We start from the raw sequence: 17225 nt of genomic DNA, 5'->3' as shown, positions 1-17225 counted from the left end.
GGAGTTGGAAATTGCTATGAATTGATTTAGTATGAGCATTAGAGTATATTTTTATTGGTTTGCACATTGTTTGACTAGTTTTGGAGTGACGAGAATCGGCTTGAGGTGTTAGAGTGGCGTTGGAGCCGGTTATGGAACTTCAAAGGTAGGCAAGTCTCTTGTCTAACCCTTTGAGAGGGAAACTACCCCTAGGTGATGCATTTGATATTTATATTTGTTGCGGGAGCTACGTACGCATGAGGTGACGAGAGTGCATACGTAGCTAGATTCATGTTATGTCTGGGTAGACTTAGGTTCCAGCCCTGCTATAACTGTACTAATTGAGTTATCCCTTGCCTATTAAATTCATTTATTTTACGTTACGACTTGAGACTAGACTTGCATAGAGTGATACACTTACTATTGTAGAGATTTGGCGAGCTTCATGATTAGCCGTAGAATAATTGTGCTCCTCATACGAGTTTCTCCCGCGCTATGTGTTTTCATTGAAAGGTTTTCCTTAAAATATTCATAACTCACATGTTTATTCGTGAGTGGGGTCAATGAACCGTTAAAGCTCATATTTCTAATGGGATCGGGCCGTTTGCCTTGGCAGGATTATGTATCGGATTCTCATGGGAGTGGGTCGTTTGCCTCGGCAGTATAATAGATGCATCTATGGTTTGTGTCGTTCGACCCTCGGCAGTGCACATAGTATGATGGGATTGGGCAGTACGCCTCGGCATTTCTATAAAATACTCTTATAAAATTGTGTGTAATATTTGACTAGGAGCCAGTATATCTGTGAGTTTTTCCTAATTTGAATTATGACGACCTATCTGGTGAGGTCCATTGTATATACACTCCGGTTGAGGAGGTAACTGCTAATTGAGAGCTTAAGTTAATTGTTGAGAGGAGGACTGTACCACGTATTTATACTTGTTTATTTTGTTTGTTTACTCTACCTCACATATGTTTACTCCCTACTGTATTTGATTTATTGGACCACTAATAAGTGTCGATGTCGACCCCTCATCACTACTTCTCTAGGGTTAGGCTAGATACTTACTAGGTACGCATTAATTTACGTACTCATGATGCACTTGATGCACTTATTTTGAAAGTCTATATATGTTACCGGTGGTCCTCTAGGTGCAGAGGCGCGGCTATTGCGGAGACTTTATGGTGAGATGCATTCCATGTTACGATCTACAACATACAGAGTCTCCATCAGTGTTATTTATATTCTCTTGTCGAACTTGTATTCCAGATAGATGTTGTATTTTTACTGTACTCTTTAGTAGATGCTCATGCACTTATGACACCGGGTTTTGGGGGTTCCTACTAGATGTTCATTATTGTAGATATCATTTTACCATGTAAATTCTATTTTATACTATTTAGTTAATGGAAATTATGGTTTCAAAATCAATAAAAATGAGTAATTAAGTTGATCAATCACCGTTGGGTTGCCTGACGGCGGCGTTAGGTGCCATCACGACCTATAGTGGATTTTGGGTCGTGCCAGATGTATAGGATTGTTCAGTACTATATCTAGAGCTTGTGACTTATATCTCACCGGGTTTTGGGAATTATACGTATAGGGTTTACAATTTATTTACAATATTGGTTGAGTTTTGAAATTTTAAGCTTTTATTTATTATTTTCGCATGTTGTTTAGGCTTACCTAGTCTTAGAGACTAGGTGTCGTCACGACATCCTATGGTGGGAAATTGGGGTCGTGACAAGTTGGTATCAGAGCTCTTGGTTTATAGGTGTTATGAGTCACATGAAGGTTTAGTAGAGTCTCGCGGATCAGTACGGAGACGTCTGTACTTATATTCGAGAGGCTATGGAACTGTTCGAAAAACCTTCACTTATTTGATTCCTTATCGTGCGAAATTGTTGAATTCAGAATTCTAAATTCCTGTCTTTCTATTCTCTCACAGATGGTTAGGACACGTACAAACGGATCAGATGACCAGACACTTGCACCCCCTGCTAGATCCGCGAGAGGCCGGGCTGGGGTAGAGGCCGAGGAAGTCCATGTGGTGCAGCCAAAGCACCTGCACAAGCTGCTACAGAGGAGCCACCGGTAGCTCCAGTTGGAGGGCAGGCACCTGAGATGCCTGTTACTGCACCAGCACTCCAGGAGACTCTCTCCCAGTTTCTGAGCATGTTCGGTACTTCAGCTCAGGCAGGGTTGATCACACTTGCTCGCGCCATATTTCAGGTCGGGGGAGGAGCACAGACTCTCGCCACCGTACCCCGGAGCAGTGGGTCTAGGTTAACTAAGTCCCAGAGTTCATACCAGTGCAGTTGGTCGCCCCAGTTCTGCCCGAGGTTATGGCAGCAATTTTTGAGGGGGAGCAACTCAGGCTTGAGAGGTACAAAAAGTACCACCCTCCTACTTTCAGTCGGTTGGCGTCAGAGGATGCCCCGGGTTTTCTTGAGGAGTGCCACCGTATCCTCCGTACTATGGGTATTATGGAGTCTAGTGGGGTCGCTTTCACTACGTTCCAACTTATCGAAGCGGTTTATTAGTGGTGGCGAGCATATAAGTTGGGTAGTCTTGCCAAGGCATCTTCACTCAGTTGGATTCAGTTCTCGGATATGTTCTTGAGGGAGTTTGTTCCCCAGTGTCTTAGAGATGCATGGCGCGCAGAGAGCGAGTCTGTCGATTTATCGAGGTGCTCAACCCCGAGAGTTGTAGATGGACATCGCATAGCAACAGGTAGGGCAGATCGCTAGGAGATTGGAGGCTATATTGACTCGGGACAGAGAGGAGAGGGAGCCGAGAGGCCTTGAGATTCTGGCACATACAGTGGTACCCATGCCTTAGTTGCAGCTCGTCATGGTATGGGCTATGTGAGTCGCCCTGTTCATTTAGCACTTCTAGCCTGCAACAGTATTTTGGCCACTCCTAGGCCTCAGGATCCCTATTATGCACCACCATTGTCCAGTGCACCTCTTGTACGGGGTGCTTTAAGTGGTCAGTCTTGTCAATCAGGCCCGAGCCATCCATAGCAGCCATGTCCTCCAAGAGCTTGTTTTGAGTGTGATGACACTCGTCATATGGTGAGGGATTGCCCCATACTCAGGAGGTGTGCACCTCCACCGACTACTTAGGCTCTGCGTATTCCACTGGGTCCTCAGGCTTCTAAAGTCCATGGTCGTCGCACTAGTTGCCACTCCTCCTGCACAACCAGCTAGAGGTGGAGGCCGAGTAGGTAGAGGTCGCCCTAGAGGGGGAGGCCAGGCTAGATATTATTTTATTCCTGCTATGACGGAGGCAATTGCATCTGACTCAGTCATCACAGGTATTGTTCCAGTCTGTCATACAGATGCATCGGTCTTATTTGATCCAGGCTCTAGTTATTCCTATGTGTCATCTTATTTTGCTCCATATTTAGGTGTATCCCGTGCTTTGAGTTCTCATGTCTATGTGTCCACACCTATGGGAGATTCTATTGTTGTTGACCGTGTGTATCGGTCGTGTTTAGTTGTTCTTGGTGGTTTTGAGACCAGAGTCGATCTATTGTTTCCTAGTATAGTAGATTTTGATATTATCTTGGGCATTGACTGGTTTTCACCCTATCATGCTATTCTCAATTGTCACGCCAAGACCATGATGCTGGATATGCCAGGTATTACCACGGATAGAGTGGAGAGGTGCTTTAGATTATGTTCCTAGCAGGGTTATCTCATTTCTAAAGGCTCAGTGTATGGTTGAGAAGGGGTGTAATGCTTATTTATCTTTCGTGAGGGATGTCAGTGTTGATACTCCTACCGTGGAGTTAGTTCCGGTAGTGAGGGATTATCTAGATGCTTTTTCTGGTGGATCTTCCGGGCATGCCGCCCGACAGGGATGTCGATTTTGGCATTGATTTGTTACCGGGAATTTCTATTCCACTTTATCATATGACCCTAGTAGAGTTAAAAGAGTTAAAGGAGTAGTTGCAAGATTTGCTTGATAAGGGCTTCATTCGGCCCAGTGTATGGACTTTGGGTGCTCCGGTCTTATTTGTAAAGAAGAAGGATAGTTTTATGCATATGTGTATTGATTATCGCCAGTTGAACAAGGTTAAAGTGAAGAACAGGTATCCATTGCCACGTATTGATGACCTATTTGATCAGCTACAGGGTGCCAGCATGTTCTCCAAGATTGACTTGCGTTCAAGCTATCATCAGTTTAAGATTCGGGAGCCAGATATCCTGAAGACTGCTTTCATGACTCGGTATGGTCATTACGAGTTCCTTGTGATGTCTTTTGAAGTAGTGCAGAGTTGGCCCAGATCGTCTTCAGCTACGAAGATACAGAGTTTTCTTGGTTTGGCGGGGTATTACCGTCGATTTGTAGAGGGTTTCTCGTCTATTGCAGCACCTATGACCAGATTGACCCAGAAGGGTGCTCCGTTCATATGGACCGAGGAGTGTAAGGAGAGCTTTCAAAAGCTCAAGATAGCTTTGACCACAGCCCTAGTTTTGGTGTTGCCTTCGGATTTGGGGTCTTATACTATGTATGGTAATGCGTCGCGTATTAGTCTCGGCGCTATGTTGATGCAGGACGGTAGGGTGATTGCCTACGCATCTAGACAACTGAAGTGCATGAGAAGAACTATCTCGTCTGTGATCTCGAGTTAGCAGCTATTCTTCATGCCTTTAAGATCTGGCAACACTATTTGTACGATGTCCCTTGTGAGGTCTACACCGACCACCGGAGTCTACAATATCTGTTCAAATACAAGGATCTTAACTTGCGGCAGCGGTGGTTATTAGAGTTGCTTAAGGACTATGATATCACTATTCTATACCATCTCGGGAAGGCCAATATGGTGGCAGATGCCTTGAGTCGCAAGGAGGAGAGTTTGGGAAGTTTAGCATATCTACCGTAGCAGAGTGGCCATTAGCCTTGGATATTCAGGCCTTGGCAACCCAGTTTGTTAGATAGGATATTTCTGAGCCGAGCTGAGTTTTGGCTTGTGTGGTTTCTCTGTCTTCTCTTTATGATCGTATCAAAGAGAGTCAGTATGACGACCCCCATCTACTTGTCCTCGAGGATACAGTTCAGCACGGCGATGACAAGGATGTCACTATTGGAGATGACGGTGTATTACAGATGTAGGGCAGGCTATGTGTGCCCAATGTAGATTGCTTGCGTGAGTTGATTCTCCAGGAGGCTCACAGTTCGCGGTACTCCATTCATCCGGGTGCCGCCAAGATGTATCGGTACTTGAGGCAGCACTATTTCTGGAGGAGAATGAAGAAGTACATAGTAGAGTATGTAGCTTAGTGCTTAGACTGTTAGCAGGTGAAGTATGAGCATCATCGGCCAGGTGGTTTGCTTCAGAAGCTAGAGATTCCAGAGTGGAAATGAGAGTGGATTACTATAGATTTTGTTGTTGGGATCCTACATACTCTGAGGAAGTTCGATGCAGTTTGGGTGATTATGGATAGACTGACAAAGTCAGCTCATTTCATTCTAGTGGTGACTACATATTCTTCAGAGCAACTGGCTCAGGTTTATATTCGCGAGATTTCAGGCTTCATGGCGTGCCGGTATCTATCATCTCTGACCGAGGTACGCAGTTTACATCGTGGTTCTGGAGGGCCGTACAGAATGAGTTGGGAACGCGGGTGGAGTTGAGTAAATCATTTCATCCTCAGACGAACAGACAGTCCGAGCACACTATTCAAATATAAGAGGATATGCTTCATGCATGTGTGATGGAGTTTTGGGGTTCTTGGGATCTGTTCTTGCCACTTGTAGAGTTTTCCTACAATAACAGCTACCAGTCGAGCATTCATATGGCCCCGTATGAGGCTTTGCATAGTAGACGGTGCCAGTCTCCGATGGGTTAGTTTGAACCGGGTGAGGCTAGGCTATTGGGTATAGACTTGGTTCGTGACGCTTTGGAAAAGGTTAAATTGATTCAGGATCGACTTCGTACAACCCAATCCAGACATAAGAGTTATGCGGATCAGAAGGTTCGCGACGTTGAATTCATGGTTGGGGAGCGGGTCTTGCTCCGGGTTTCACCCATGAAGGGTGTTATGAGGTTCGAGAAGAAGGGCAAGTTGAGCCCTATGTATATCGGACCTCTTGAGATTCTTGAGTAGATTGGAGAGGTGGCCTACGGACTTTCACTACTACATAGTCTAGCTGCAGTTCATCTAGTGTTCCATGTTTCTATCCTCCGAAAGTATCACAGCGATCCGTCTCAAGTGTTAGACTTCAGCTCAGTCTAGTTGGACAAGGATTTGTCTTATGTTGAGGAACCGGTGGCTATTTTGGACAGGCAGGTTAGAAAGTTGAGGTCGAAGAACATTGCTTTAGTGAAGGTTCAGTGGAGGGGTTAGCCAATCAAGGAGGCGACTTGGGAGACCGAGCATAATATGCATAGCCGTTATCTTCAATTTATCACCACTTCAGGTATGTCTCCCTACTCATTCGAGGACGAACGTTTGTTTTAAGAGGGTGAGGATGTAACGACCTAGCCGGTCATTTTGAGTATTTTAGCCCCGATCCACTAATTTATGCCCCCTCTATGTTATATTTTGGTTACGTGACTTGCCGGGGTGCTTGGTGTCGGGTTCGGGAGAGTTTCGAAGTGATATGGGACACATAGTCCCTAAGTTGGAAGGTTAAGTCGTAGGAGTTGACTGTAATTGGACTTGTGTGAAGATTACTCCGGAATGGAGTTTTGGCGGTTCCAATAGCTCCGTAGGCTGATTTTTGTCTTAGGAGCGTGTCCGGATATTGATTTGGAGGTCCGTAGGTCATTTCGGTGTTAATTGGCGAAAGTTGGAAGATTTTGGAAAGTTTGATCGGGAGTGAACTTTTTGATTTCGGGGTCGGATTCCGATTTCAGAAGGTGGAATAGGTCTGTAATGTCATGTATGACTTTCGTGCAAAATGTGGTGTTAATCGGAGTTGTTTTGGTATGAATCGGCGTTGGTTTCAGAATTCGGAAGTTCATAAGTTCTTAGGCTTAAATCGATGCGCGATTCTCGATTCTATTGTTGTTTGATGTAATTTGACACTTCGAGCATGTTCGTATGATATTAGGACTTGTTGGTATATTTGGTTGAGGTCCCGGGGGCCTCGGGTGTGATTCGGACCTTGTTTGGCGCATTCCGGATCATTTAGGAATGGATGAAGTTTTGGTGCCTCCCAGTTCTGGTTTCCTCTTATGCGATCGTGGAAGAGGGGCCGATATCGCGAAGCTCTGAGATTTGGCATGCTTGGATTAGTGCTATGTGATCGCGAGATGGCTTGTGCGATCGTGAAGCTTGGTAAGTCAGTGCATCGCGAACGCGTGGGTGGTGTCGCGTTCAAGATGAAGGAAGGGGATGTCTGGGAGGTGAGTGCATTGCTCTATGCGGTCGCGTTTTGGTTCACGTGATCGCGTAACCTTGGAAACATTTCTCACCGCTTTCGCGAGCAGTCTTCCACATTTGCGTATAAGGTTTTTGAGCTGATGGAAATTTTGTTCTTCGCGATCGCAAGAGAATTGCCGAGATCGCGGTATGTAATTAACTGGGCAGCAGAACTTAAGTTTGAAATCGAGGGTTTATTTCATATTTCTCCATTTGGACTTAGAGAGCTCGGTTTGAGGCGAAATTTCGAGGGATTTTCAGAGGGATTGTTGGGGTAAGAGTTCTTAACTCGATTTTGATTAAATTCCACTAATCTATCATTGATTTTATCATGTAATAATTTGGGGTGGAAATATTGGGGAAAAAGTGTAGAATTTCTTAGACTAAATTTTTGAAAGGCGAAATGAGTGTTCGGATTTTATGATTTTAGTCGGGTTCCGAGACACGGGCCCGCGTCGACTTTTTGGGGTGATTTTTTAATTTTTTGCTAAGATCATTATTTTGTTATTTAAATTAGTTTCCTATAGTTATATTTAAGTATGAAATTGTTTTGTCTAGATTCAAGCTGTTAGGAGTTGTAAAATCGAGGGAAAGGCCTTCTAATTGATTGATTTAGCGTGGTTTGAGGTATGTGACTTGTCGAACCTTGTGTGGGGAAAATTCCCCTTAGGATTTGGTATTGTTATGATAATTGTGATATGTGGAGGCCGTGTACGCAAGATGACGAGTGTGTACACAGGCTAAATGTTGAAATTTCGGTTTTAGCTACATAGTGTCCTTTTCATGCCTTATTTGAGTTACTTTAGCAGGTTATAGTCATCATGTTTAGCCTAACTTCACATGTCTACTTGTCTTATCTCTTATTTGCAATTTGTACTGCATGTTTAGTTGAATTACTTGGTATCTTAATTCCGTATTCATTATTTAACTGTGGAATTCTTTACTTGAAATTGCTATCCTTGAAATATCTTGTTGTTGAGTTTGGTGTTGAGTTGAAAAGGCCATGGTTTCTACTGAGGCAAGTAATAAGTTGTGAAGTATCATTTTACTTAGTTGTTATGTTTTGCATTCGTGTTATTGTTGAGGTGATTGGTTTGTTGTTTTCACGAGGTTTATACCGTGCTGTTGTTACCATTTGCACGAGGTTTCTGTCATGCCGTTGTTACTATTGATAGGCATGTTGTGGTATAAGGCCTGGGTGTTGAAACGCATGCGGTGAGATAAGGTGGGCTTGATACACGTGGCTAATAGGAGAACTACTAGAAGCCATGCGGTGTGATAAGGTGGGCTAAAATGCGGGGTGCTATTTCGGGAAAATGATTTTCAAAACTAAATGTAAAGGCTCCCGCGGTGATATAAGGAAAGACTGTGAGTTACTTTTATGATTTGGAACTATGATGCGGTACCTCGGTAGGGCCCCCTGTTGATCTTTCTCTAGTTGTTGTATTTGTTTTGGTTGTTGTTTCCTTTACATGTAAAATCTTTGTTTTCCTTTCGTGTTGTATTAATTGCCCTGATTTCGTGTTGTTAACTTTTCATAGATTCTTTATTGTTTCACTTCCTTTGTCATTATCATTATATTGTTATGTCTTTTGTATTGTTTTCTTATTATCTCGAGTAGGGCCTTGACCTGACCTCGTCACAACTCTATCGAGGTTAGGCTTGGCACTTACTGGGTACCGTTGTGGTGTACTCACACTATACTTCTGCACATGTTTTGTGCAGATCCATGTCCATCTTATCAGTCCCAGTACACCTACCAGCGTTTGCAGTGATGTTATTCTTTGTTTCTTTACATTTTTATAGTCCGTGATGTATAGGATTGTTCGGTACTGTATCTAGAGCTTATGACTTATATCTCACCAGGTTTTGGGAATTGTACACATTGGGTTTATAGTTTATTTATGATATTGTTGGAGTTTTACAATTTTAAGCTTTTATTTACTATTTTCACATGTTGTTTAGGCTTACCTAGTCTTAGAGACTAGGTTCCGTCACAATATCCTACATAGAGAAGTTGGGGTCGTGACAGTAATAATGAAAATCAAATCGTGATGGAGGATCACCACAAGGACAATGTTCAAATGGCAGAGCTACCTCGACGACTTAAATTCTCTGAAATTGGGTCCTCTGCGCAGCCATCCCCAACCCTAGAAGGACAAACGCAAGCACCTCAAGGTGATAGCCCTACCAAACAGATGCAACATGCAAAGGACCTAAGGAAACGCAATCGCAGTTCTCAGATGGGAATGCGACTGGAATATGTGCCTCCTCGCCACCAAAATGGTAAGATTGTTGTCCAAATTGTAGAGGAAGATATTCAAAAGCTAAAAATCATTGGGCTACTGCCTTAATAGGATATGTGCTAGGAGATACTCCTTATGAAAAGTCTATGGAGAATTTTGTCATAATTGTCTGGGATTTTGCCTCAAATCAAAAATTCTATATCACACTGATGGTTATTATATATTTCGATTCCCAACAATTGAGGATAGAGGTATGGTCATGCAAGCAGGCCATTACACCTATCATAGTAAGCCATTTATTTTACAGAATTGGGAAAGAGACGTCTATTTTGACCCTCAATGCATCACATCTATTCCCCTATAAAACTTTCTTGGGCTACCAGCGGGATACTGGACTGCAAAAAAACTTAGCAAAGTGGCTAGTGCCACTGGATCCCCTATGTACACTGATAGATATACGACTGATCTCAAAAAAAGCTCTTATGCTCGAGTCCTAGTGAAGTTAGATATCACAAAGCCATTGGTGGAGTATATTGACATTGGCACCCCTTCAGTGACTATTCAGCAACAAATTGCTTATGACTGGAAACCTAAGTTTTGTTTGGAATGCAATCATTTTGATCATAATAAGAATACCTACTAGAGAAACAGTCATAAAGAAACTGAAGGGGGAGAATTCCAAGCACCAAAACGAAGAAGAAGGACTAAGAAGAAGAGAGTAGTGCAAGATTGGAAACAAAAAGAACATGTAAAGCATGATGATGACATTACTATAAATGATGTGGAGGCTCCACAGGTAAATGCTTGTGATGACAGGAAGAAATTAGTTGTTATAGGTGATCCTAGACATACACCCATAAGGGGTGAGAATAGACCTGCTCAAACACATGTTTTTGCTCATAGGCAACAGATATGAGGCTCTAAATGCTTGTGTTCCTAGTACCTCAGGAATGGACAAGTCTGGGAATGTGTCACGACCCACTGAGGTTAGTCTGGATACTTATTGGGTACCGACCGTGGTGTACTCACACTACACTTCTGTACATTTTTGTGTAGATCTAGGTATTGGAGATATCAAACTCAGGCAGAGTTAGTGTATTGATAACGAGGATTCAATGTAGAGCTGCTTGGTCGTCGCAGTCCCTTGGAGTCCTTTCCTTTCCTTGTACAACCAACATATTATTTGAACAGTATTGTATTTCAATCTTTGAGATCTTTCCATGTATCCAGATAGAGTTTGTGACTCTGTATTACCTAGTCTTGGGAGGTTGTGATGATTATGGTCGCGTAGTCTTATTTTGCTTTTCTTTCAGTATTCATATTAAATAGTATTTTAAGATTATCATTGTTAAGCTAGCTTAATTGTTGTAAGTAATCGGCTTACCTAGTCTTAGAGACTAGGTGCCATCCCGATGCCTATGGTGTGATTTTGGGCCGTGACAAGTTGGTATCAGAGCTCTAGGTTTATAGGTTCTACGAGTCACGAGCAAGTTTAGTAGAGTCTTGTGGATCAGTACAGAGATGTCTGTACTTATCTTCGAGAGGCTACAGAACTATTAGGAAAACACATTTCTTTCATTACTGGCATGCGAATTTGTTGATTTTAAATTTTTAGCCTTTGTATCTCTATTCTCTCACAGATGATGAGGACACGTGCTACCGTATCAGCCGAGTAGACACCGCACCATTAAAAATTCGTAACTGCACTCCTTAGTTCAATTTTGAAATTCTTCCATTAAATCTTATTTAACTTCCCATGTTAAGATTTATATACTAATCAAATAAATTAAATTACTGACAATTTAATTCATTGATTATTTCCTTTAGACTTTCGCTTAACTTATTTCATGTGACGGATAGAAAATCCACCTGCAGGGTTTACACATGAAACTTATAAGCTTTCATAAAGGTGTATCATCAATCTCTAGATCGAGACATGGATTTCATCAACTAACTATTACTTCGCCAATGTATATCATCATTGTCCAATTTACCAGGCATATTGACCCACAAAAGAATCTCGCCTTTTAATAAATCAAAACAATAAATAATATACACAACTAATAACAATTATATCAAGATTAAGAGTATAAGTACGTTTAATGGCTAGAGAGGTTATTTTATTAAGTCAATATAAAATACTTATCTCTACTTGGTCCGTTCAATACATACAAAATGTACTAGCACAAGAAGTCGGAATTAAACCATTCCCATAATCAAGATAAATTATATTTAATCTTATGCTACAATCATTCCTGATGGTTTGTCCAATTCCATTATTAGATTGTGAACATAATCTTTATACTTATAAGAACCGATGATTTAATATTTCGTGTATAAGCTAAACTTTATATACTAAATCATCTACTATATAAGTAAAGGACACAGACGAACATATGATCTATTTAAAACTTTATTAAAATTGAATAAACAATTGTTTCATAATAAATACTATATCCAAACCAAATTCATAGTTAATAGTATATATCTCAATAATTATACTTATATTAAAAGCTTATTTTTATAAACCAACATTTTATTCATACTTTTATAATAATATAGATACAGATAGACAAGTAAAAGTAAGGGAGGAAATATCTCTGTTTACCCGAAAAACGGATAGAGTTGAATTTGTACGTAGTTCTAAGGGTATGTGGTATAACTTGACACAAATTGCAAGAGTAAGTAGAAATATCGAATATTGACTATAAAGAAAAGATACAAACGAAGTTGAAAAGAAGATGATTTATGGATTAAGCAAGATGAATCAATCTATAAAGCTAAAAAGGATAATTCTTCAATAGGGGAGTGTATTGTATCTGAGTTACAATGTATTAATGACTTGATAGCCCCCTTTACAAGAATAATAACCATCCCTCTTATAGAGGAGGGATCCTACTTTGGATATAATAAAAAATACATAGTAGGAAACCCATGATGAATCATCTTTTCCCTAGTTTCCGCCGAGATTCCCTCTCTTAGTGCAGTTGTAACGGCTCTTGTCTCTTGGCTCGATCTTGATCGGACTTGGTATCGGTCGGTTTCCAGGTTTAGAGCTCGATGTGGGTTTGAGCTCGATATTGACTCGGGGCCCAGTATTGACTCAGGGTCGGTATTGGTTAGCCTCTGGTCCTTAAGCTTGATTCCATCACTTCTCAACATAGTTCGATTTGGACTTGAGCTCGATAATGACTTCGAGCTCGGTATTTGACCTGTCCCTGAAACTTGAAGCTCGTTTGTTCCTTCTTCGGATCTCATCTCGATATTATGAAGACTCTCTTTGGTCCATTATGTTCCAATCTCGACCAGTCGTACGAAGGCCAAAATCGGTTTCGACCGTATACAAATAGTCCCCTCGTTTCTCGGAAAGGATATGGCGAGAAACGACGTGAGTTTTCAACGGTACTATTAGATGCACACTGAAGTTTGCATCAAGCCCGACCATGACGCACGTGATAGCTGTCCCGTCGGTTCAGTTTACCAAGGCATTTAATTCATGTCAGACGATGGTCGGCTACCGCCGATATTGAACCGCCATTGCTCAATCTATAAATAGCCCCTCCTTTTACCATTTATCACTTTTACATCTTCAATCTCCAAATTTTCCAAGTTATTTCTCGCACCTTCTGAGTTCATTTGTAAATCTGTGATTTTCACAGCAAAATATTTCTTATGTGATTTTCACTGCAAAATCTTTCTTCTGTGATTTTCACTGCAAAATCTCTCTTTAAAAACCTTTGTTATGCCCTTCTATTTTCAATCTTTAAATCCATAATGGCGAAAACATCTAACACCGTTCCTCAACAAGAAAAAGATTCTTCTTCATAGCCTGCTGCTAACAAAACACCGGTAGAGCCACGGCCTGAGGAGTGTGTTCCCGGGGCGTGTGTTCTTACCTCCGATTTTAAGATCGACAAAGGCTCGTCAGTTCCCGGTCGATTTGAGCCAGTATCGAGGTATATGTTCTCTATAACTGAGGGGCATCTTGAACAGATAAGGAAAGAATGCAACTGGGAGAACAAAGAGGTGGTAATCCCGGCTCCCGAGGAAGATATTACTACTAATGTGAAAGGGTTTTTAAGTGTTTATTCTTATCCTTTCACTTTGGGCCCACTCAACCCAGTTGTCATCGATTTTTGCCGTAAATACCAAATAACCCTAGGCCAAATCCATCCTTCTTTTTGGCGGATCATTATTCTGATTCGCTTCTTAGTGAACAAAATTAAGGGGATGCCTTTCACCGTCGACCACCTTATCAGATTGTACAGTCCCCACCTCTTTCGAGGCGGGTTAATAAAACTCCAGCGCCGGGCTACCAAGGTGCTTTTCTCGAGCATAGACGAGAACAAGTATCGAGGCTGGATGGGAAGGTTCATTCGAGTGAAGACTTCGGACCTAATTCCGGCCGACAAGATGCCATTTCCCGAGGAATGGAACATGAAGCGTAAGTGTAATTCTGCTGTTATCTCTTATTGTTTTGCCTCTTTGTTTCTTTCTCACCGATATCCCTTTTTGTGATGTAGTGGTTCCTTGGATTCCCGGTGTAGTTCCTAATCTTAAGAGCTGGGTACGGGACCTAGCTTCGACTTCTACATATGCTGAGCGCTCGTGGCGTGATTTGTCAAAGGGACGATGGGAGGCCAAAAATCATGGTAAGCTTCTTTCTCATGTCTTTGATAGTTCGAACAAAATTTTTTACATATACTTAACCAATATTCTTGTGTGTAGGCCTGGGCAAAGATGCGGTTTTGAGGCCCCCGTCTGGTGAGGAAGAGATGCCGGCCCCGATCCTGAAACCGGCGAAGGACCATAAGAGGAAAAGGGCCTCTACTTCCGAAGATCCATAACTTAACACGAGGACGACTCGTAAGCCGAGGAAGAATAAAATCCTTTTGACTGAAGAATCAGTTCTGCGTCTAAGGGATGAAGACGAAGAAGAAGAAGAAGAAAATGATGGGTCCGTACTGGTGGCCCAAGTGAAGAAAACCATCGACGCCTCAAAGGCAGCTGGAGTGATGGTGGTTTATGTGTCTCCGCCTAGAACTGAAGGGATATCGGAGAAGGATTCAGGCAAAGACCCCATGTTGATGGAGATCGAGGATGCCTCCTACCGAAGCCAACAAACGGTGGGTTTATCCAAAGGGGCTCATCCTGAAGCTCTCTGAACCGAGGAGAATGCCCCAAGCGACTCGCCTACTCTCCCCGCTTTTTCCGAAGGGCGATTCGGGAATCCCAAGCTTTGGGGACCCTCGAGGTAGGCCGGTTCCACGAAGGAGAGGATCTCTTTCGTGATTTGTTTACTGGTGTTGAGGATGTCGCTGGCCCTAGTGATGTGTCGGGCCTTTTCTTTAAAGTTCAACAAGCTCTGAATCGGGTAAGCTCTAACTCCCTTCATTGGTGCCAGTTTTATGTTTTCTTTTATTTTCTAACTTCTTTTCTTCTTCCTTCGTAGGCCTCAGTGGTTCATCGAGAGGCATGTTCCCGATCTCGAGCTGAGTTGAGTTGGTACGAGGCCGACCTCTGAAGGGTCATTAAAGAGAGAAACGCCCTTAAACTCCTCTGCGGGCAAAGGGAAGAGTAAATCAGGTAGCACCAAGGTGAGTTGGCTAAGGCTCATCAAGACCAGGCCAACCTGGCTGAGTAGGTAATGATAATCTTAAAAACCCACGGGCTCAATTCTGGAACGATGGCTAATATTTCGATCCCACAGTTGCAGCAAAAGCTTGAGGTGATCGGGTTGCTTCGTGAGGAGGTTGATACGACAAGGGCGGAGACCTTGGGGTGGAAAGATGGCATGGACCGCCTTGCTGCAGAAAAAGAAACTGCTCGAGCCCAATTATTATCGGCTGAAAGACAACTTCAAGGCATAAAGTATAGGATCTCGATTCAAGCAAGGAAAATAGAGGAGATCGAGGCTCGACTGACATCCGAACTTGCTAAGGCCAAAGCTGAAGTAGAAAAAGCAAAGGCCGAGGCAGATCCATGCTCGAGGTTTTGATCTCACTGAAGAGATAAAAAAGACTAAAGAACTTCAAGCCGAAGCTGGAGCCATGGTTTCCTATGAAGATGATGATGATTATGAGAGTAAGAGCAAGTCTGAGAGCGGGGAGGAGCTCAATGGTGAAGAGGCTACTACAGGAGATAATTAGGAACCTTAGGGTTTTTTGTTTTTGATCTTTTTTGTGTATGGTCTTGATCGGACCTTGTAAATACTCATATATATGAAGATCTTTTCCTTTCCCGATTTTCTTTGTTTCATATTCTTCCTTGTAAAAACTTTGCTTCAATAAGGCCTTATGAAAACTCTATTTCATACATGTCTTATGAAAGTTTTCATAATGTCGAGGCTTTAGGTAAATCGATCGAAGTTGGATCTTGTAGTCTTTATAACCGAGTGAGTGATTGTTCAAAATTGAAGTAATCATAGTCCGTAGGCCTTTAATAGTCGAGTGAGTGATTTCTCAAAATCAAAATAAGAGTAGCCCGTAGGCTTAGTGATCGAGTGAGTGATTGCTCGAACTCGAAATAAGAGTAGCTCATAGGATTAGTAATCGAGTGAGTGCTTGCTCGAACTCAAAGTGAAGTAGCCCGTAGACTTAGTGGTCGAGTGAGTGATTGCTCGAACTCGAAATAAGAGTAGCCCGTAGGCTTAGTAGTCGAGTGAGTGATTGCTCGAACTCGAAATAAGAGTAGCCCGTAGGCTTAGAAATCAAGTGAGTGCTTGCTCGAACTCGAAGTGAAGTAGCCCGTAGGCTTAGTGGTCGAGTGAGTGATTGCTCGAACTCGAAATAAGAGTAGCCTGTAGGTTTAGTAGTCGAGTGAGTGATTGCTCGAACTCAAAATAAGAGTAGCCTGTAGGCTTTGTAGTCGAGTGAGTGATTGCTTGAACGCGAAATAAGAGTAGCATGTAGTCTTAGTAATCGAGTGAGAACTTTCTCAAACTCGAACTGAAGTAGCTCATTGGCTTAGTGGTCGAGTGAGTGATTGCTCGACCTCGAAATAAGAGTAGCCCGTAGGCTTAGTAGTCGAGTGAGTGATTGCTCGAACTCGAAATAAGAGTAGCCCGTAGGCTTAGTAATCGAGTAAGTGCTTGCTCGAACTCGAAGTGAAGTAGCCCGTAGGCTTAGTGGTCAAGTGAGTGATTGCTCGAACTCGAAGTAAGAGTAGCCCGTAGGTTTAGTAGTCGAGTGAGTGATTGCTCGAACTCAAAATAAGAGTAGCCCGTAGGCTTAGTAGTTGAGTGAGTGATTGCTCAAACGCGAAATAAGAGTAGCCCGTAGTCTTAGTAATCGAGTGAGAACTTGCTCAAACTCGAAGGGAAGTAGCTCGTTGGCTTAGTGGTCGAGTGAGTGATTGCTTGATCTCGAAATAAGAGTAGCTCGTAGGCTTAGTAATCGAGTGAGTGATTGTTGAAACTTGAAGTAATCGTAGCCTGTGGGCCTTTAATAGTCAAGTGAATGATTGCTCAAACTCGAAATAAGAGTAACCCGTAGGCTTAGTGATCGAGTGAGTGATTGCTCGAACTCGAAATAAGAGTAGCCCGTAGGCTTAGTAATCGAGTGAGTGATTGCTCGAACTCAAAATAAGAGTAGCCCGTAGGCTTAGTAATCGAGTGAGTGC

Source organism: Nicotiana tabacum, chromosome 14 (genome assembly GCF_000715075.1).
Source record: "Nicotiana tabacum cultivar K326 chromosome 14, ASM71507v2, whole genome shotgun sequence".
NCBI lineage: Eukaryota > Viridiplantae > Streptophyta > Magnoliopsida > Solanales > Solanaceae > Nicotiana > Nicotiana tabacum.
This window is presented reverse-complemented; position numbering follows the sequence as displayed.